Source organism: Myripristis murdjan, chromosome 10 (genome assembly GCF_902150065.1).
Source record: "Myripristis murdjan chromosome 10, fMyrMur1.1, whole genome shotgun sequence".
Taxonomy (NCBI): domain Eukaryota; kingdom Metazoa; phylum Chordata; class Actinopteri; order Holocentriformes; family Holocentridae; genus Myripristis; species Myripristis murdjan.
Genome location: NC_043989.1, coordinates 29,950,419 through 29,968,155, shown reverse-complemented (window position 1 = coordinate 29,968,155; position 17,737 = coordinate 29,950,419).

Genomic DNA, 17,737 nt, shown 5'->3' with positions numbered 1-17,737 from the left:
CTTAAGTCATAGCCTTCTTGTTCCAGTATGGGAAACCAGCCTGGTCTCATTCCCAGGGCATCAAATACTATTGCCTTGTCATGCCCGTCTGCATCTGATACTGATGCCAAAGCATCATTGTGAGATGCAGGGGGTGGTGATGGAGTAGAAAGCGTGAGAAAGTTGGGCTAGGGAGGCGGAGTTGACAGGTGTATAAACCACAGGACCCTAAAACACAGGCTGCGAAACAAGATGTCTTACTTTTGGAGCAAGACCATGTCGCCTGTGATTGAGAATGTGTACACTTTCCTCCTTGGTGTCGTTGTTATGCCTAAACTTTCCAAAACAGTTTTCTTCTAGCATTAATTTACTACTGTGGTGCAATAGCAGGGAACTAAGTTTGTGCTCCAAATCTGGCAATGTGGTATCCATCCTTTATATCTATCTATCTATCTATCTATCTATCTATATATATATATATATACACTACTCACAAAAAGTTAGGGATATTCGGCTTTCAGGTGAAATTTCAGGATGAACCTAAAATGCATTATAACCTTTACAGGTGAACTTAATGTGACCTTCTGTAAACTTTTGAATGCACATGTCCAACTGTTCAGTGTTTCAGTACTTTTTGCACAAGTTGCTGTTCTCTAACAAGGAGTTTAACGGCAAAATTCACATCAGGTGTTTGATGCTCCAGCTCATCGAGGTCGTATCATTAGGGAACGGCTGCTGGAGACTGGGGTACCTCAGATGGAGTGGCCTGCACTTTCTCCAGACCTGAATCCCATAGAAAACCTATGGGATCAGCTGAGTCGCCGTGTAGAGGCTCGGAGCTCTGTACCCCAGAACCTCAATGTCCTGAGGGCCGCCCTTCAAGAAGAGTGGGATGCCATGCCTCAGCAGACAATAAGTCGCCTTGTGAACAGCATGAGACGTCGTGGTCAAGCTGTAATTGATGCTCAAGGGCACATGACAAGTTATTGACACTGACATTTTTTGTTGTGGTATATCCACCACTGTTGTTGGCTTTTGTTTCAAGAAATTGTTTGAGATGAGGAAATCACCAGTGTATGCTTCTACTTAAATGCCCCACTTTCATGATCAATGATGAATATCACTGTAGCGTGAACTTTTTACATTTTCCGTAAATTTCACCCGTAAGCCAAATATCCCTAACTTTTTGTGAGTAGTGTATATGTATATATATATATATATATATATATATATATATATATATATATATATCCTATATATCATATATATATATATATATATATATATATATATATACGATATATAGGATATATATATATATATATATATGGGATGACATGTAAGTTCTTGTGTTGTTGGTGGCCAATGCGAGTTTAGGGACTGTTTTAAACTTGTTTACTGTAGCATCTTTCAGTCACATGGCTACATGGAACAAGATTGTTGTTTCATATTTTAGAATTATGTTTTTGTCTTCAACAGATGATGATGGTGAAGATGATGGTGATAAATCATCTGTGGCAACAACATCTTGAGCCACTTCATCTCGTGTCAAATGCTCAACACAGACACATCTTGATATTTTCTGAAACTTCAGAAAAGGAAAGGACTTTTGCAGTGTTGCTTTTAAGGAGCAGGACTTCTAAGTGGAGATGTCAATTTCTTCTTTTTCATTTACACATTTCTTGAACAGGGCATTTAACTTTGACAGCATGAGCGCCCTCCATTCCCTCAATAGCCTCCTCACCACCACTGCTGTACAGAAATGATTATATCCTGTCCTGTAGTCAGTGTTGCCAGGGCAGTGTTGTTTATCAACACCTATATACTGTATAATTTCTGTAGCATCTGAAATGACACATTCCTGCTGAGGCAACAAGATCCCTCTCATAAACTGATAGGAACATATTTTCTAGGAGCTTCTTCTAGATACTTTTTCTGCAATGCGTTTCCGTGAAGTGTTTTTGACGTCTGCAGATTATGGGATGCATTATATGGGAAAGAGATGTGGCATTTTCTTTAGGAAAGGCGGGACATCTGTTGTGGTTGAGAGGGCAACTCTAATGTTTGGCGGTGTTTCATGATTTTCTAGTTGGAAATGTGATCTACTACATTATCATACCACATTTACTACATCTACTACATCTACTACATGATAGCTGGGAGGGAAATGGGGTGGGTGTGGGGCTGGATGACTTGATAAACTTGTCTGCAACAGTAGTAATGTGTAATTCTTGCAAAGTTAATTGTTTTAGTTAGCTCCTGTCTGTTTCCTACTGTTTCCTAAATCCAGGCATTTACCCCAGCTACCAGACTTCCTCTGGACCTTTTTCAATTAGTTGTAACTTTGATCTCTGTTTTTGAAGCTCTGTATTTTTGAATAATTTACCTTTATAATACAACTGCGAATTAATGAATGCAGTTTTGAGACCTAGCTCCTTATGAATAGAGTGTTAAATCGGAATCCCAATGCTACTCTTTGTACATACGGCAGTCCAACACATATCAACTGCCCTGGCCGAAAAAGCTATTAACTATGTTTACTATCATGTAGTGACACTATAATGCTGTACACTTTCATCTTCCTGCACCGTCTTTTCCTTCTTCTCAATAGTTTATTTCTTCTGATGGCATGTACCGTTCTCTGTAATAGCCAGCATCAGCAGACACATCGAGAACGTGACTGGACATTTTGTGCCGGTTGGCTCTCTTTTGTATTTAGGTTCAGCTGCTGTAGTAAAAAAAAAAAAAATCTGCCCAGCTTACAAGAGAAAATGGTAAGATATTTGTAGCATGGCAGTTGTCCATAGTAAGCCTCCAAACTAGCTGAAAATTTCCATATGCTCGGGGTCTATGTAATTAGATGAAGCGTCAGAAGAAATGAGCATTATTAGTATGTTTACATGGGCAACAATTCGATCAACAAGATCTTCCTCTGGTAATTGTAAGCAGGAGAGCAAACACTTCTTATTTCTTACAGAAATCAGATACAGTTACTTGAATCTGCTGGTCAGACTCAGCAACAAGGCCACAAAAATATTATTTTAGTACTTTTTAGAAGAACCTCAAACTCCCAAAGCTGTAAGTTATGTTGTTTACCTTGACTGTCAACATTTGTTTTTAATGCTTTGGCTCCTTGTGTATTTATCTGGATAAACCATCATGATTCTGTTTTATGGACTCTTATGTTGACCTTCATGGGCTCTTTTGTGTTTTAGGGTTTTGGTTTCCATGTTAGCGCTATGTGTGGTCGATGATGCTGTGGTTTATAGTTTGATTGTGATAACCATGCTTGGTGACACCAATCTCATGATGATCACAGGAGAACTAAGCTGTTAGCCTTTGTTGCGTTATTCTGGGTGTATTTTTAGAATAGTAGCCTACTTGATGATTCAGTCTTCTGTCAGGAGAGTCTCTGTATGTCTTTGAACAATTATCAGAGAAATATTTAGTTTGAGATTTAGCTTATTTATGCATACAAATGATAAAAAAAAAAAAAAAAAAAAAAATATGAGAGGAAACAGTGTAAAGTATGCAGGTGTTACAAAATATATCCCAAGAGGCTGATATAAACATCCCACCCCAAGAGAATAGATTAAAAAAAAAATGAAGATGACAGCAGCAACAAAGATGCGCCAAGCACATAAACCAAATTACTTCAAATCTCAACACAGCAGACAATAGTCCATATTTATCCATGTTTAGTCCATATTTGTATATGTATGAGCATGTTTGTCTGTGAAAAAGGAAAAAAAAAAAAGGAAAAACATCAAAAAGTGTCTTAGTAAAGTGTTGGACCAGCACTGGACACCAGACCAGCTTCAGTGCTCCTTGGTCAAGATTCTCCAAGTGTCTGAACTCTACTGGAGGGATGCAGCTCCATTCCCCCTAAAGATCTTATACATAGAGAAGGATATTAAAGTAGGGCTACATTGTATAAAACCCTCATTACAAAGAGAAATACACATGTGAGAGTTGAGTGGCACTGGTCAACAGAGCATGATGAGTCATCCTTCACCATGTTCTGGACAAGAGAACACTACAGGCCTGAATGCTGGACCCCTGCAGTGAGGCGGTCCACTGGCTCTGTTGCGCTGTGGGGGGCATTTTCCACTTGTTTCCTTAGAGGGAAGGCTCACTGCTCACTCTTCCCACTTCCTTCCACAGGGCACCAGGGCTAAATGGTTTGCTAAGCATGAAAATGATGTAAGTCATGAGAGACCTATATGAATTGAATACCAGTATGAATGTAAGAACTGAGATTGTCCATCTAATGAACAATTTGCAGTTAACCAAAATGTGGAATGGTGTAGATTTATAGTGTGGCAACACATGTCTAAACATGTAGATGCTTTCAGCTTGAGCAGAGGGAGGCCTTTTTTTGCTGCTCAAATTCAAGGCACATGGCAACGAGCAAGAGTTCAACGGGTGCAAGGACTGTTACATCATTGTTGCAAGTTGCAACAATGTTGCAACTAAGTTGCAAGTTGCAAGCTAGTTGCAAGCTAATTAGCAAACTAGGTAAAACTATTGCATACACTGAGTATGCAATAATTTCCAAGAGAAAATGAAATTGACTGTATTATTTTTTCTCTTTGATGCAGCATGGTCTGCTGCTGCTGTATTTTGCACATCCTACATACATGGTGTAATTCACATGTTGTCATAATTAATTTAATTCTACTTATGTTCTTGGGCTATAATTGTCAGTTGAATTATGTTTAATACCGTTCATTTGCTTCATCCGCTTCCCACTATTTTCTGACAGGAATCATTAAAAGTTCATCTTGCCGTGTCATATTAATCATTGAGACATGATCAGCTTCATGCTGCCAAGTTGAGAGCAATTTGCCGTTCACGTTATTACCAGGTGATTGCTGTGTATTATGTAAACTGTAACATGAGGGATTTGACAGATATATGTATTGGAGAACAATGTGATTCTTTGCACACATTTCCAAACACTTTGATGGTGCCTTGAGGAGAAATAGAAAGAGATTACCTGTCATTATGCACGTTGTGTCATGATAAATGAATAATAGTACTGAGATCTGCAGAGAGATGCATCTCATTTCATCTGTCAGATAATTTGCTAACCAGGCTGTTGTTAAAATATCAGAGTGATTATTTAAGATTGACACAAATGATTTGCTCACAACGATTGGTCCACTTAACAATCATGCTTGCAGGAGAATACTGATAATACCTCCTGAAACCATTCAGTAGGTTCATTTCCACACAAAGCAGGTACCTGTATTCTCTCTTTGAAGGTTGCTCCAACACCACTGCTCATGTCTATTAATCTATTACTTCATTTTGACAGGAGCATACCGTGGTTATTTCTCTATTTCTGACAATAGGATATATGAAATTAGCAGCATTTTGCTACTGAGTGGATTCATCCTGACACGTTTATCCTCGGACATCTCAGTTTATCATTCCGCTATGGTCTCGCCATTTCAGCAGACAACAGAATGAATCCCCTCAATAGAGTCCACTCTTCAGCAGATGTCCAGGCTGTCACGGTTCATTTTATCATAATTGGTAGTTCCACCTCAGGGGAAGACAGAGACAGAAATGGGGTGAGGATGGAGGATGAGACAGACTCGGGCTGGGATGGGGAGGGGCAGACAAAGCAGGACGCTTAGAGGAAGGGACGGGAAGGGAAGGGAGGGACAAATGGACAGGGAGAGAGAGAGGAGGGAAGTTGACGGGAGGGGAAAGCGGAGAGAGGCAAGTTAACATGATTGAAAATGAGAGAATGAAAGGGAGAGACAGAGAAAGGAGCCTGCAGCCAACGTGTCAACAGGGTTGGGCTGGCGCTGAGATGGTCAGGTCCCAGAGCAGATGGTTAAAGACTCACTGTGGGTCTCACATTAGCAACTAGAATATGGCACACTGACGGTGGACATGCTACAGTGTTTCCTCAGCCAATCCATTGCATGAGCAAATAAGATACTGGGATGAGCAATAGCAAAATGTTATTTTATTTGTAATGGACTAATGAATGTAATGGATTGTATTACATTGTATACTAATTGTGTAATGTTAGGGAAACAAATTGGAATGGCTAAATAGTAGGTTTCATCTTGTTTGTGTGGTGTTTTCGATGCCATTTCACAACACAGCTCCATTGTTCATTCACTCTGAAGACCAAACAAAAGGCAAAAAAGTACTGATGGTTAATATCAGCATTTAATTTGACAATAAAAAAAAAAAAAAAAAAACAGGGTACCTTCAAGTGCCAAATCAGCTATCCTAGCCAGATTTTCAAGAGCACTTCAAACAGGAAAAAGAATGTCCTCACAGGAGCGGTGTCCATATTTTCAAGGCCGAGAGCAGAGACAGAAACAAGAAGATAAGGAAAAAGGGAGCGAGATGGAGAGATACAGAGACAGACAGAGGGAAGAAACAGTGGGCAGCCCGATTACTGCCTGGGGAAATGATGGTCAGGTCCCACAGCAGATGGCTAAAGAGCCTCTCTGAGTGTCACATTATCAACTAGAGCTGTAGTGGCTTCCAAATCACAATACAAGCACTCAGCTCAGATACACCCCATAGTCTGTTTCAGGTCCTGTTTTCAGCACAACATCTTCTAATAGTCTATCTCACTAGCTCATATTTGCACTTTTAAAAGAGCATGCAATCAGAGGTGAAAAAGAAGCCACTGGAAAATGGTTTTGCTTCCCTCTACACTGAGGACTTAATATCCTGAGCCTCTCTCTGAGGTGTGTCAGCAGCTCTTTGAATACTCTGTTCTTATTGGTCACTTGTGGCATTCTGCTGTCTGATATTTCCTAGTAATGACCGTGATTTTAAATTACTGACCATATGTGCAATCCCCTAAAACCGGTCTTACCTCTCACTCCACACAGAAAGTCTGACTCTGTTACCACCATTAATCAAGCTAGCTAACAAAGACACCTGCTTGAATCAAAACACATCAGAGCATGGACTACTTTCGATTCACATGTGTTTATTTATTTATGAATGTTTGATTTTTGGTTGAAGGATCAGCAGAAAAGAAAACCAGAGGAAAACAACAAGGTTATTGTGCACTATAATCAATAACTGTACACTAATGTGGAATGGACTAATGTAGTCAAATGTGACCAGATGTATCTGGGTCTAGCTGTTCTGGATACAAATGAACTATTTGTTTTAGTAGAGGCTTGATGACTAAATAAATCATTTGAAAAAAAAAAATATTTACTGTCATAAGTAGCCTTTAAACAAGCAAGATAATGTAGAGCTAGCTGGTTATTACCTCAAAATAAACCCCAACAGCTTCATTAGGACACCAATGTGAACTTTCTCGGGTCATTTTTCTTTCTCTAGCAAATAAAGACTTGGTGGTGATGGTGGTTGGGGGGGTTTCTTCTGTATTAGTCATGAACTGTGGGATGAGAGAGGAGTGACAGGGTGGACAGAGTGGATGACATGCAGCACAGGGTTTGGGCCGCTGCAACAAGGACGCTCAGTTGAGCCAGCAGGGTGCTCTAGCAACACTGCTTCTAAACAGTTTTGGCTCTAACAGTCTAACAGTAACACTGTCCTCAAATTATTTGTCTAGATAAGTGCAAAGACTTAGGAGCCTATTAAAGTATCTTGTTATCTTAAAGATAGCACAACAAAGGGACTGGTATAGAGTGCAGAGCTTAATTCATCTCCCCTCTCTCCAGACCCACAGCAGCAACTTCTACGTTGTAAAATCAAGGGTTACAGGACATTGGTCCACATTATCCCACATCCTGTGCGTGCGTGCGTGCGTGCGCGTGTGTGTGTGTGTGTGTGTGTGTGTGTGTGTGTTACTGTTACTGTGGTTCCACCTGTCTTTTCAATGTGACTTCAGCAATCAGGGCTGTCAGATCTGCTCTTAGATCAGGTCTTGATTGATATGTCCACATGTGACACATAAGCGAGTGCAGTGGTCAGATATGAGATCTGACTTTTTAGTAGTATTTAAATAAAAAGTAGTTAAAAAAGATTTAAAATCATATTATTTAATTCTTGAATTAAAATATTATTTTACTATTTTTAAAGTATTTAAAACAGGTGAGTCGACTCTTTTGTTCTTGATTTTGTTCCTGTTTAGCAGTAGAATGCAGTTGAAAAACGTAAAATGACAGGTGAAACCAATACCAATGTTTGGCTGGTTGATTAAATGATGAAATGATTGACTGAGTGACTGACTGATTGATTGACTGATCATATGATTGGTCAGTAATTTATTGAGTCAATATTAAGTGTGTTGAATCAGATTTTATCTTGCAGGAGAATTTCTTCCACTGTGTATCCTGAAAGCCTTTGGTCTCTTTAAAGGTAGTGCTAAGGTCATTCCCAAAATTTAGTTGGTGAACCTGAACGACCTGTTGTGTTACATGTTCCTTTCCATTCCATTTCTCAAACAGGCAACACAAGAAAGACCAAGCTACAATCAATTGATGACTTTTAAAACTGAAATATCAGCTTTCAAAATGGTGTCTTGTTGGCCTTTTTTTTTAGTCCCACAAATTCATTAGCCTTTCCAATATTTAGTGGAATTTCACTTGTCTTGACACATTGTTAGAATTCCTGCCACATCGATATATTCAGATCACGACAGTAACATGATCAGTATTCATATCACATGGCAGTAATGTCTTCACTATTCAGATTGCATGACAGTAACATCTTTACTAAAACCCCTGCAAATGAAATTAATTTGGGTGGGGTGGCTAAACCTTTGGACACTGCCCTGCACAAACTGTTGAAATGGCAAATGCAAAAGAAAATGAAAGGCTTGGCCCTCTACTGAGTGCAGTGGTGTGAAATCTTAGTTAGTGCATGGATGTGAACCAATGCTTCCTTCTCTGTTCCAGGGTGTTTTCTGCAGTGTGCTAATAGCAATAATAATGTCTTATGGCTTTTTGGTAATCCCAACAGGAATTTGTGAACATGAACTACTAGTTTGAAAAAAACCTTCATTACAAAACAGCCTCATCAGTGACGATATATTGATGTACAACCTGAAGATGCTCCATGAAAAAGAAAGGGACTCATGGTTATGGTTATACAAATATTTTGCATGCAAATGAGTTGTATGCCAGCACAGTGCTATCAATTCTTAACAAGAAAATGCACCATTAAACCCGAAGAGTCTCTGTGAATACTGTCACATCCACTTCACATCTTTTCCGGTTCGTTCTCTGTGGAGCTGTGCATTGCAAGTTCATCGCAGACAAGGAGATGGGACAGCTCGTCTCCTCTATGTGCTCTCTGGCTTTGGGACACAGAAGGGAATGTTAAATGAATGCTGACCTTTATCAGCGACATGGCCCATTAATGGGGCATTAGGCAAACTTTAAACTGAGAGTTTAACACTGGGTGTGTCCTTGCTTGGTTAGACTACAGTGATTCTTATTGAAAAGCCTGTTCAGTGCATTGGCTTGATACATAGGTGACATTATCAGGAAACATAAATTATACTTGGATAATTATTAGGACCAAATGACTTTCAGAAACACAGTGTATTTTAAGATGTACGCATATAAAGAACACTAAAAAAAAAAAAAAAAAAGATGCTGCCTTCAAACGTGCCTTCAAATCAGCCTGAACAACCCGATCACCAGCAGCCTATACTGTTGTTATACAATGTTGTACTTTCCTGTATACACTATGTACATTTTATGTGTCTCAGTATATGATAATACTGTATATTCAGAGGAATCAGAGCGGTAGTGCACAGCCACATATTTCTCTTCTCTACAAGACTCTCTCTAAAACTGTTTTTGTGGCAGTTCAGAAAGAAAGAAATAAAGAAAAACCACACAGACAAAAGAACTGGAGAACAAGTAAGGTAAAAAACTGAATTTCTGGCTGAATGAGCAGACACCAGCCATCTTTCCTCCTCTATATGCCTCAACACAAAAAAAGAGAGTGTTTCTCATGTGGACTTTAGTCCCTAAGGGAATAGCAATGTAGGGCAGGAGGCTCAAGACCCATTTGTGACCTTCCTTGAATGCAGGCCGGGGGGTAGGGATGACTGGAACGAGGTCTTGAACTTGTGATCAACGAGGTTGGCCACTTCCTGCCTTGTTTTTCTGTCTGACTGGATGACTTGCTTTGCTTGCCTGGCTCCCTGGCTTTTCACTTTCTGTCTTCCCTTCTGCCTGGCTTTGTCTAACTAATCTGCAATATTTCATGATGCCCCAGGTGTTCTCTCTCTCTCTCTCTCTCTCTCTCTCTCTCTCTCTCTCTCTCTCTCTCTCTCTCTCTCTCTCTCTCTCTTTGTCAGTTTCTACCACATGCACAGTTTATCTTTGCGTCTCTGTTGCTTTATGTATCTGGTTCTTCATGTCTTTTAGTCTTTCTCCTATTTCCTTAAACCTTCCCCTTCTTTCTCTCTTTCTCATCCCTCTGTCTCACCCTCCCTCTTTGTCCTTGTCTTTTTTATTCACTGTCAATCTACCTTACTGTTTTATTTACCTTTCTCGACCATGGCACCATCCAATTCAGTTCATTCATTCATTTAAATGCTTATTCCATGTAGAATCACAGGTGGTTGGAGCCTATCCCATGATGCATTGCATGAAAGGCAGGGAAACACCCTGCGCAGGTCGCAATCCATCACAGTGCGAACAGACGCAGACAGACACACTCACATTCACACCTCTGGGCAATTTAGTCTCCAACCTGCTCGACTTGCATGTCCTTGGACTGTGGGAGGAAATCCAGGAAAAGACGCAGTATCCACACAGGCAGGGCTATAACTGAATCTGCAGCATTTTGATGGGTAGGTCTTAAAGGGATAGGTCACCCATTTTGAAAAAATGTGATATTAATCCACTCCCCTCTAACTGTTAATGTTCAAATATAGTGGTGCTACCTTCCTCTCACTGTTACTGAGTGCTGGATACTGGCTGGATGCTCCAAATGCTAACTGTTAGCCTCCTGCCATTGAGCTGGACTTCCCCCCAGCTAACAGTCTTAAATATACTGTAACTTAAATATAACAGCTTCTTCTTTTCCTCCGCTCTGCTCTGTCACACGTTTACCTTTCAGGCTTCTGCCAGCCACCGTAACCGAGGACCAGCACAGAGAGCTTAGACCGCACAAGAAAATAGTTAGAAAATAGAAAACTGATATTTTTTATGCCATTTCAGGCAGTAAAAATTCTTCTACAAATCATAAATCACAAACTTTGTTTATTTAACAATTTTAATGGATTGAGGTGGTTATTTTTATTAAACATTAACCACTGAGCTCCTACGCCGCTTCAATTCAGTTTAATTAATTTAAAAAATGGTCCCAGAACTGCAAGGTACATCACCAAGAGCTGTTTATTAAGACTTTTAATGTGTTTTAGGGTTTCCTTTAAATTTTGATTGTGCTTGGTATGAGCTGCTGGCACTTTTAGATATTGGTATAATTAGTGTTGTTATTGCTGCTGGTGTATTTCTCTTTCTCTTTCGTGTGTGTGTGTGTGTGTGAGAGAGAGAGAAAGAGAGAGAGAGAGAGAGAGAGAGAGAGAGAGAGAGAGAGAGAGAGAGAGAGTGAGAGAGAGAGAGTTGGTGCGTCTTTAAGGTCATTTCCGGGGATTTTTTCCTCCTTCTCATTGCAGCATATTTCATTAAACAATATTAAAAGTTAAGAGTCTTTGTTTGCTTTCTACCTCTCTCTCCCCTCTCTGTCTCCCTCTCTCCTTAACTGCTCTCTTTCTGCCTCAGTGGTCAGTTGCTCCTGCCTATGTTTACCTCCATAAAAGATTAATGATTATTCATGAAAGCCCCTGAAATCCTGCTAATACTTTTTACGTTTGACTTGTATCATTTAACCTGCATAAATGATTAATTGAAGTAATGGTCAATTTTTGTTGTGTTACTTGACCTGAATAAATGATTCATCCACAAACGGTGATGTGACTGGTATACTGTGAGCTACACTTCCAGCACAATAGTCTCTTGGGTCTTATATATTTCCAACGTGTTCATTTTGAATATATAAATGAATGAACCACAGAACATAACTGGGTGAAACATGTACTATAAAGTCCATTTATCTTGTAGCTACATTATATCCAGACAGAATTTCAATGGAGGCTAATAAGGACATTTGCTCAAGCACAATTTTCATAAACATGTATAATGCAGCATTCTATGGGACAGTGTGGCCTTTAATGCTTTGCTCAGCGGCACCTTAGAAGAGGAATGTAATTAAAGGTGTGGTCATTTGTGGATTTCAGAACTCCAAATTTGATTTTCATGTTATGCTGAAGGATGTGCTAAAAATGCAAAAAGGGATGTTTTATGAAGGGATGATTTCAGGAAACTGGCAAATGAATCTCTAACTCCACAGACTGGTGGTACATTTGGAGATAAACAAATATTGAATGTTTCACTTGAGGTGGATTGGCTGTTATATGTAGCTCTGCCAGACAGTGTAAGACAAAGTAGTACTTCTCACTCCTGGCTTCTTCTGTATGCAAGGAAAGTACTTTAAGGCAGACTAGACTGCTTTCCTTCTGGTTGGGAGTCAATAAAATTGTGTCTCATTCAAGTCAATGCAGAATTTTTACAATTAGATGTCTTTAACAATTAGATATTTAGGCAAAAGTTCTGGTAAAAGGTCCTGGTAAACTCCTATTTTGCACATTTGTAGTGTAGTAATCCTGTATTTTTAAACAGTTAAATAGTGTACGTGTTGTTGTGTGAATGTGTTTACGCTTTAGAGGAGTTTCTTTTGGCTGGAAAAATATGTGCAGTGTCTCCTTTACTCTTCAACATCCTTGTCTTCCCTATGGGCTTACTGACAGCCAAAAATTTCAAACTTTATGGATATAGCCTACACAAATAATGCACCGATTTCATAGGGACTCCCAAATACATTTGGCGTCAGCAATACACTACAACTGCCAAATGCTAAAAACAAATTATATTTGCAACAGTTTTGCATAAACACATCTAATGCTTTAATTTTTTATTTTATTTTTTTTTCCACATTTATTTTCAAGGCACAACAGAAGTCTTCAGTTTGCTTGCTCCTTGGCAGACGAGTAAGACAGCCTCACTAACCAACTGTAGCTACTTTGAAGAGTGAGCTTGGCAACCTTTTGCCCATATTATGAATGCATATTTTATCTCTAAGGGAAAAATCACATAGCATCATTCCACAGTTGCTTACTTGGCACAAAACATAGCCAGACCCAGCTTTCTCATTAGATAATATGGCAGAGCAGTGGCAACCTCTCTCTGTTAAACTCACCACTTAGCTCTTGCATGCACTGAAATGTTACAGCCATGTTTTTTACATGTGCCTCTCTTGCAACAAAAAACGCTGCTGAGATCAATGCGGCTCCCTCCACCAGTTTTGTTTCAGGCTAATCACATGCACATGCTTCTTCTATAGAGGGTTCAAGTCTATTTTTGGGTGTTTGACACCTGCCTTTGTATCTCAAATTGCTCCCCTGACTGCTCATGTTACTGGAACTATGTTCACACAGAGCATCTTGTGTGGGACACATGCATCTTCATGACTGTGAGCATGTCAAAGATTTGACAAAATACAAGCTTTAAATGGGGGGAATGGCCCAATGGGAGCACCCCCCCCCCTGCATCCCACTCCACCAACCAACACACACACACCCATGTACACCTCCTAAAGGACATTTTTAAACGCCTTAACCACAAACTGTCACACTTCTGATTCTATGCTTCAGTTTTATGCAGTTATCTTACAGTTATCTTTCTCCCGACTACAATTGTCTTCTTGTTACTATGTATTAAAGTAATGAGTAAACATACCTTTCATTTTTATGCACCGGACTGAATTTATGCAGGCAGGGTTTTCCTCATGTTTCTCACAAAATACTACAAGTACGGCCATTTTAAGTTACATGACCTACATGACCTCTGGGATTTTTTACCAACTAAAATCTTTGAAGAATGTACGATGAATATTGTGCTAAAATATAGCCAGTTAAAGTAACTTAAAGTCAAAAGCTCATCTCGGGGAAAAAAACAAAAAACAAAAAACAAAAACAAAAACAAGAAACAAACAAACAAGAAATATTTGCCCCTCTAAAATAACCAGCAAAGTAAGGGTAATCTATGAATGAAGAAGGAGATTGTGTTATTCTGACATTATTTGAACAAGAGTCTAATGCCAGTCTTCAATATCGCTAATATCATTTAGCTGCTCATACAGACTCCATATTGTCTTTTTCCATATTGGCATTTTAATACTTCTAATTCAAAACAACATAGTTTTGATGGTATAAACTTTAGCTTTAATTATGTAACTGTAGAAGCTGAGCATGGTGCAGTCAGTGCAGCCTAATATCGTCAGTCACATGACCTGCTTCACTCCCAGTTTACATCAGAACTCTATTATAAAAACTATACCTGTAGTCTTGTCTCCCCTAAAATATTTTGGTTTAGAGGTGGCTTGGTCTGAGGTGTATTTACAGACATGACTGAATGATCACAGAAATATTAAGGAGTATTACTGTAATACTACAGCCAGCAGTGGCTCTCTATGATCCTCTTGCTTTTCCACGAGTACACGTTGCTACTTAGACCTTTGATTATAAATGTGACTCTGCTCTATAAAGAATATAGGCTACAATATAGTATAGAATGTACTGTATGTTTATATACTTATAATATTATAAATCTAAGACAAAACTGACTGTGGCAAGTGACTGAGTGGAAAAAGGCACAATTACAAATCGGTTGGCTACTTCAGCACCATGGACAGCACCATGGATGTATCAATACACAGCACAGTTTTGCTGCTGATATTTCAGGACCATGGTCAGGGCCAGAGATACTGAGTTGCAACGTCAGTTAAAGAAAGGATCAGTGAGTCAGGCAGACTAGACTAACATATTCAGCTAAACAAGCCCTCTGCTCCTGCACTCTCTCTCTTACTAGGGGATGGGTGTGGGTGGCAGGTTAACAAGGGGGGGTACATTTTGGCCATTTTGCTATCAAGAAGGATGGCATCCTCCCTCGCACCCCTCAGATCACTGACAGGGTAAAGCTGATACAAGTCCATCTACACCTGTGAAATAACAGCAAATGACAGAGGCTGAGAATGTCCAAAAATGGCCACTGCAGAAAGGGAGTAAACTGCCATGTTTCAAGATGCTGACGCGTTCAAAGATGAGATGTGAGTGAAACAGTTTTGAAATCAAATGTCATTATCTCATGCTGCTGATTGCATTTTTCACCTGTTTAAAAAAAGTGCAGCTGTCTGGGTCACATTCAAAATGATCGCCAATGAGAGTTACTTTCACAAGTTAAAAGTTGTGGCCATATAGATTTTCCTCCCAACCTTGAAATACTGTGATACATTCTGTTACTTATAAACAAATGCCCCATTTTTTGCAGGTCCTCTGTATTTAATTTGAAACTTTAAGATTCGCCTGCACAAAATGGAATGAAATTCTTTAATTTGTTTTCTCGGCTCACTGAGACCAAGTACAAGTTTAAGAGAAAATGAGGAATCAATGTTTACCCCATTGTCTCATCTGCCATACAAGCTTCTTAATCACAACTCCTAATTACTTGATGATGTCAAATTAATGAACCCTGTGAATCGGTGTGTGTGTGTGTGTGTGTGTGTGTGTGTGTGTGTGTGTGTGTGTGTGTATGTATATATGTGCGAGTACTTATGTTCTATTTCGCCTAATCACCTGGTAATATCAAATTAATGAACCTTGGAAAGCAGAGGCACCCATTTTTAGTGTGTGTATGTGTGTGCTTGTGTGTGTGTGTGTGTGTGTGTGTGTGTGTGTGTGTGTGTGTGTAAACATGAATGCGTGTGTGTGTGTGTGTGTGTGTGTGTGTGTGTGTGTGTGTGTGTGTAAATACAGCAGTAATTTCCCAGGTCTTAGACAGAAGGTTAATGATGCATGGAGTCATTAATCAAGGCAAGATGAGGTTCTGTTGCAACATGAGTGACAGTTGTGTGTTTCAGTGACAGTTGTGGTGTGTGTGTGTGTGTGTGTGTGTGTGTGTGTGCCTTGCATGTGCCTTGCTTTAGAGCATGTATTCATTTGTTTTTGCATGCATGCATGCTTTTGCATAATGTATGTAGGCCTTTTGTGCTTGCCTATCAGTTTGTGTGCAGTTCACTGTTTTGAGTTCTGAATTTTTGAGTGTGCGTGTGTGTGTGTACATACTTTTTTTTAATGTGTGTGAATGACAGTGCATGTTTGTCAGTCATGCATGAGTTTCAACGTCCTGCAGTCTAGATGACATCTGGCAGTGTTTGAAAATAGAAAGAAGTGGATATTCACTGACCATGATCTTTGTGTCCCATTCCATTCTGCTGATTTTCAGTTTAATTTCTTTTCATGATGACAGAAGTGAGGCTCAGTGCGACAGGAACAGCAGGTGTTATGTGGCATGACATTCACTGAAGTCCCCTTAAGTGTGTATAAATTCATGCACACAAATTATCTTTATAAATCCTGCTGACTGGCTCAGTTGTGTCATAAGAGTAAGATACAGTTTGTTAAACTTTATCCCATTTTTAATAGTTACAGTCTGGGGTATTATCATTGCAGCAGAGTTTAGGGGTTACATTACTTCTGTGTTATTACTGCTGCTATTATTATTGCTTGCTTAGAAAACTGATGAGACTGGAACTGTTTTAGCTGCTAAGTTAAAGAAAGTAAGCGTCATTTGGCATCTCTATGAAACATAATTGTTGACCTTCCTGTGCTACAGGATTTTCCCAGACACCGAAAACAAGTGAAGTTTTAATGAACTGCATATAAGCTGACTCACTATGGCCTTGTCAATTATCAAATTGTAGCAAATTTATTTATTTATTTATTTATTTATTTATTTATTTATTTATTTATTTATTGATTTACCCGAGTCTCGTCTCACAGTTTGTAGACCATTGGAAATGTCCAATTTACATCTTTATTTTATTATTATTATTATTTAATTATTATTAACTATTATTTTAGTTTTTGGGGATATTGTTCAGTCTGACTAGATACTATTTTTTTCCTGTGATATAAATTTCTCTTCCTTTCTGTATTAATGTTTTTATTTTTTGTTTTATGTATTTGCCATTTGAGAAAAAAATGTCAAAGGAAAGATTTTGGAGTGAATTGTATTATATAGTCGGCTGGAAGAATCCTTGGGCAACGAAAAATATTTTAAAAATTGTGGGGAAAACACTTTTTTATATAAAAAAATGTAGAATGTTTTAATATTGGATGAAATTGTTATACAGCAATTGCAAAAAAAAAAAAAAAAAAAAAAAAAAAAAAAATCAATTTATTCTGTGTCCTGCAGAAACCGACTATGCCCATACACAATACATATTGTAAAATGTACTTGTAACGGACTGCATTTCTATAGTGCTTTATAATGTGCTTTATAATGTTGGCCTCACATTCACACATTCACACACTGATGGCAGAGGCTCCATATAAGGTGCCAAGCCACTCATCAGTGGTGGTTCGAGGTTCAGTGTCTTGCTCAAGGACACTTCGACATGATCTCTGAAGGAGCCGGGGATCAAATCAGGAACTCTGATTACCAGATGACTGCTCTGCCTCCTGAGCCACACCATGGTATATAACACAATATATTTTTGAAAGTTCACAAAGGTAAAAGTTGACGGCTATGTTCAGAATGGGATACTGCACGTATCCCATTCTGAGTGGCTGCATTAAGGATGGTATTATCCCATTATGAAAGCAGCCATAGCTTTTGCAAGACATCGTGACACCACTTTTGATGGGGAGCAAAATGTA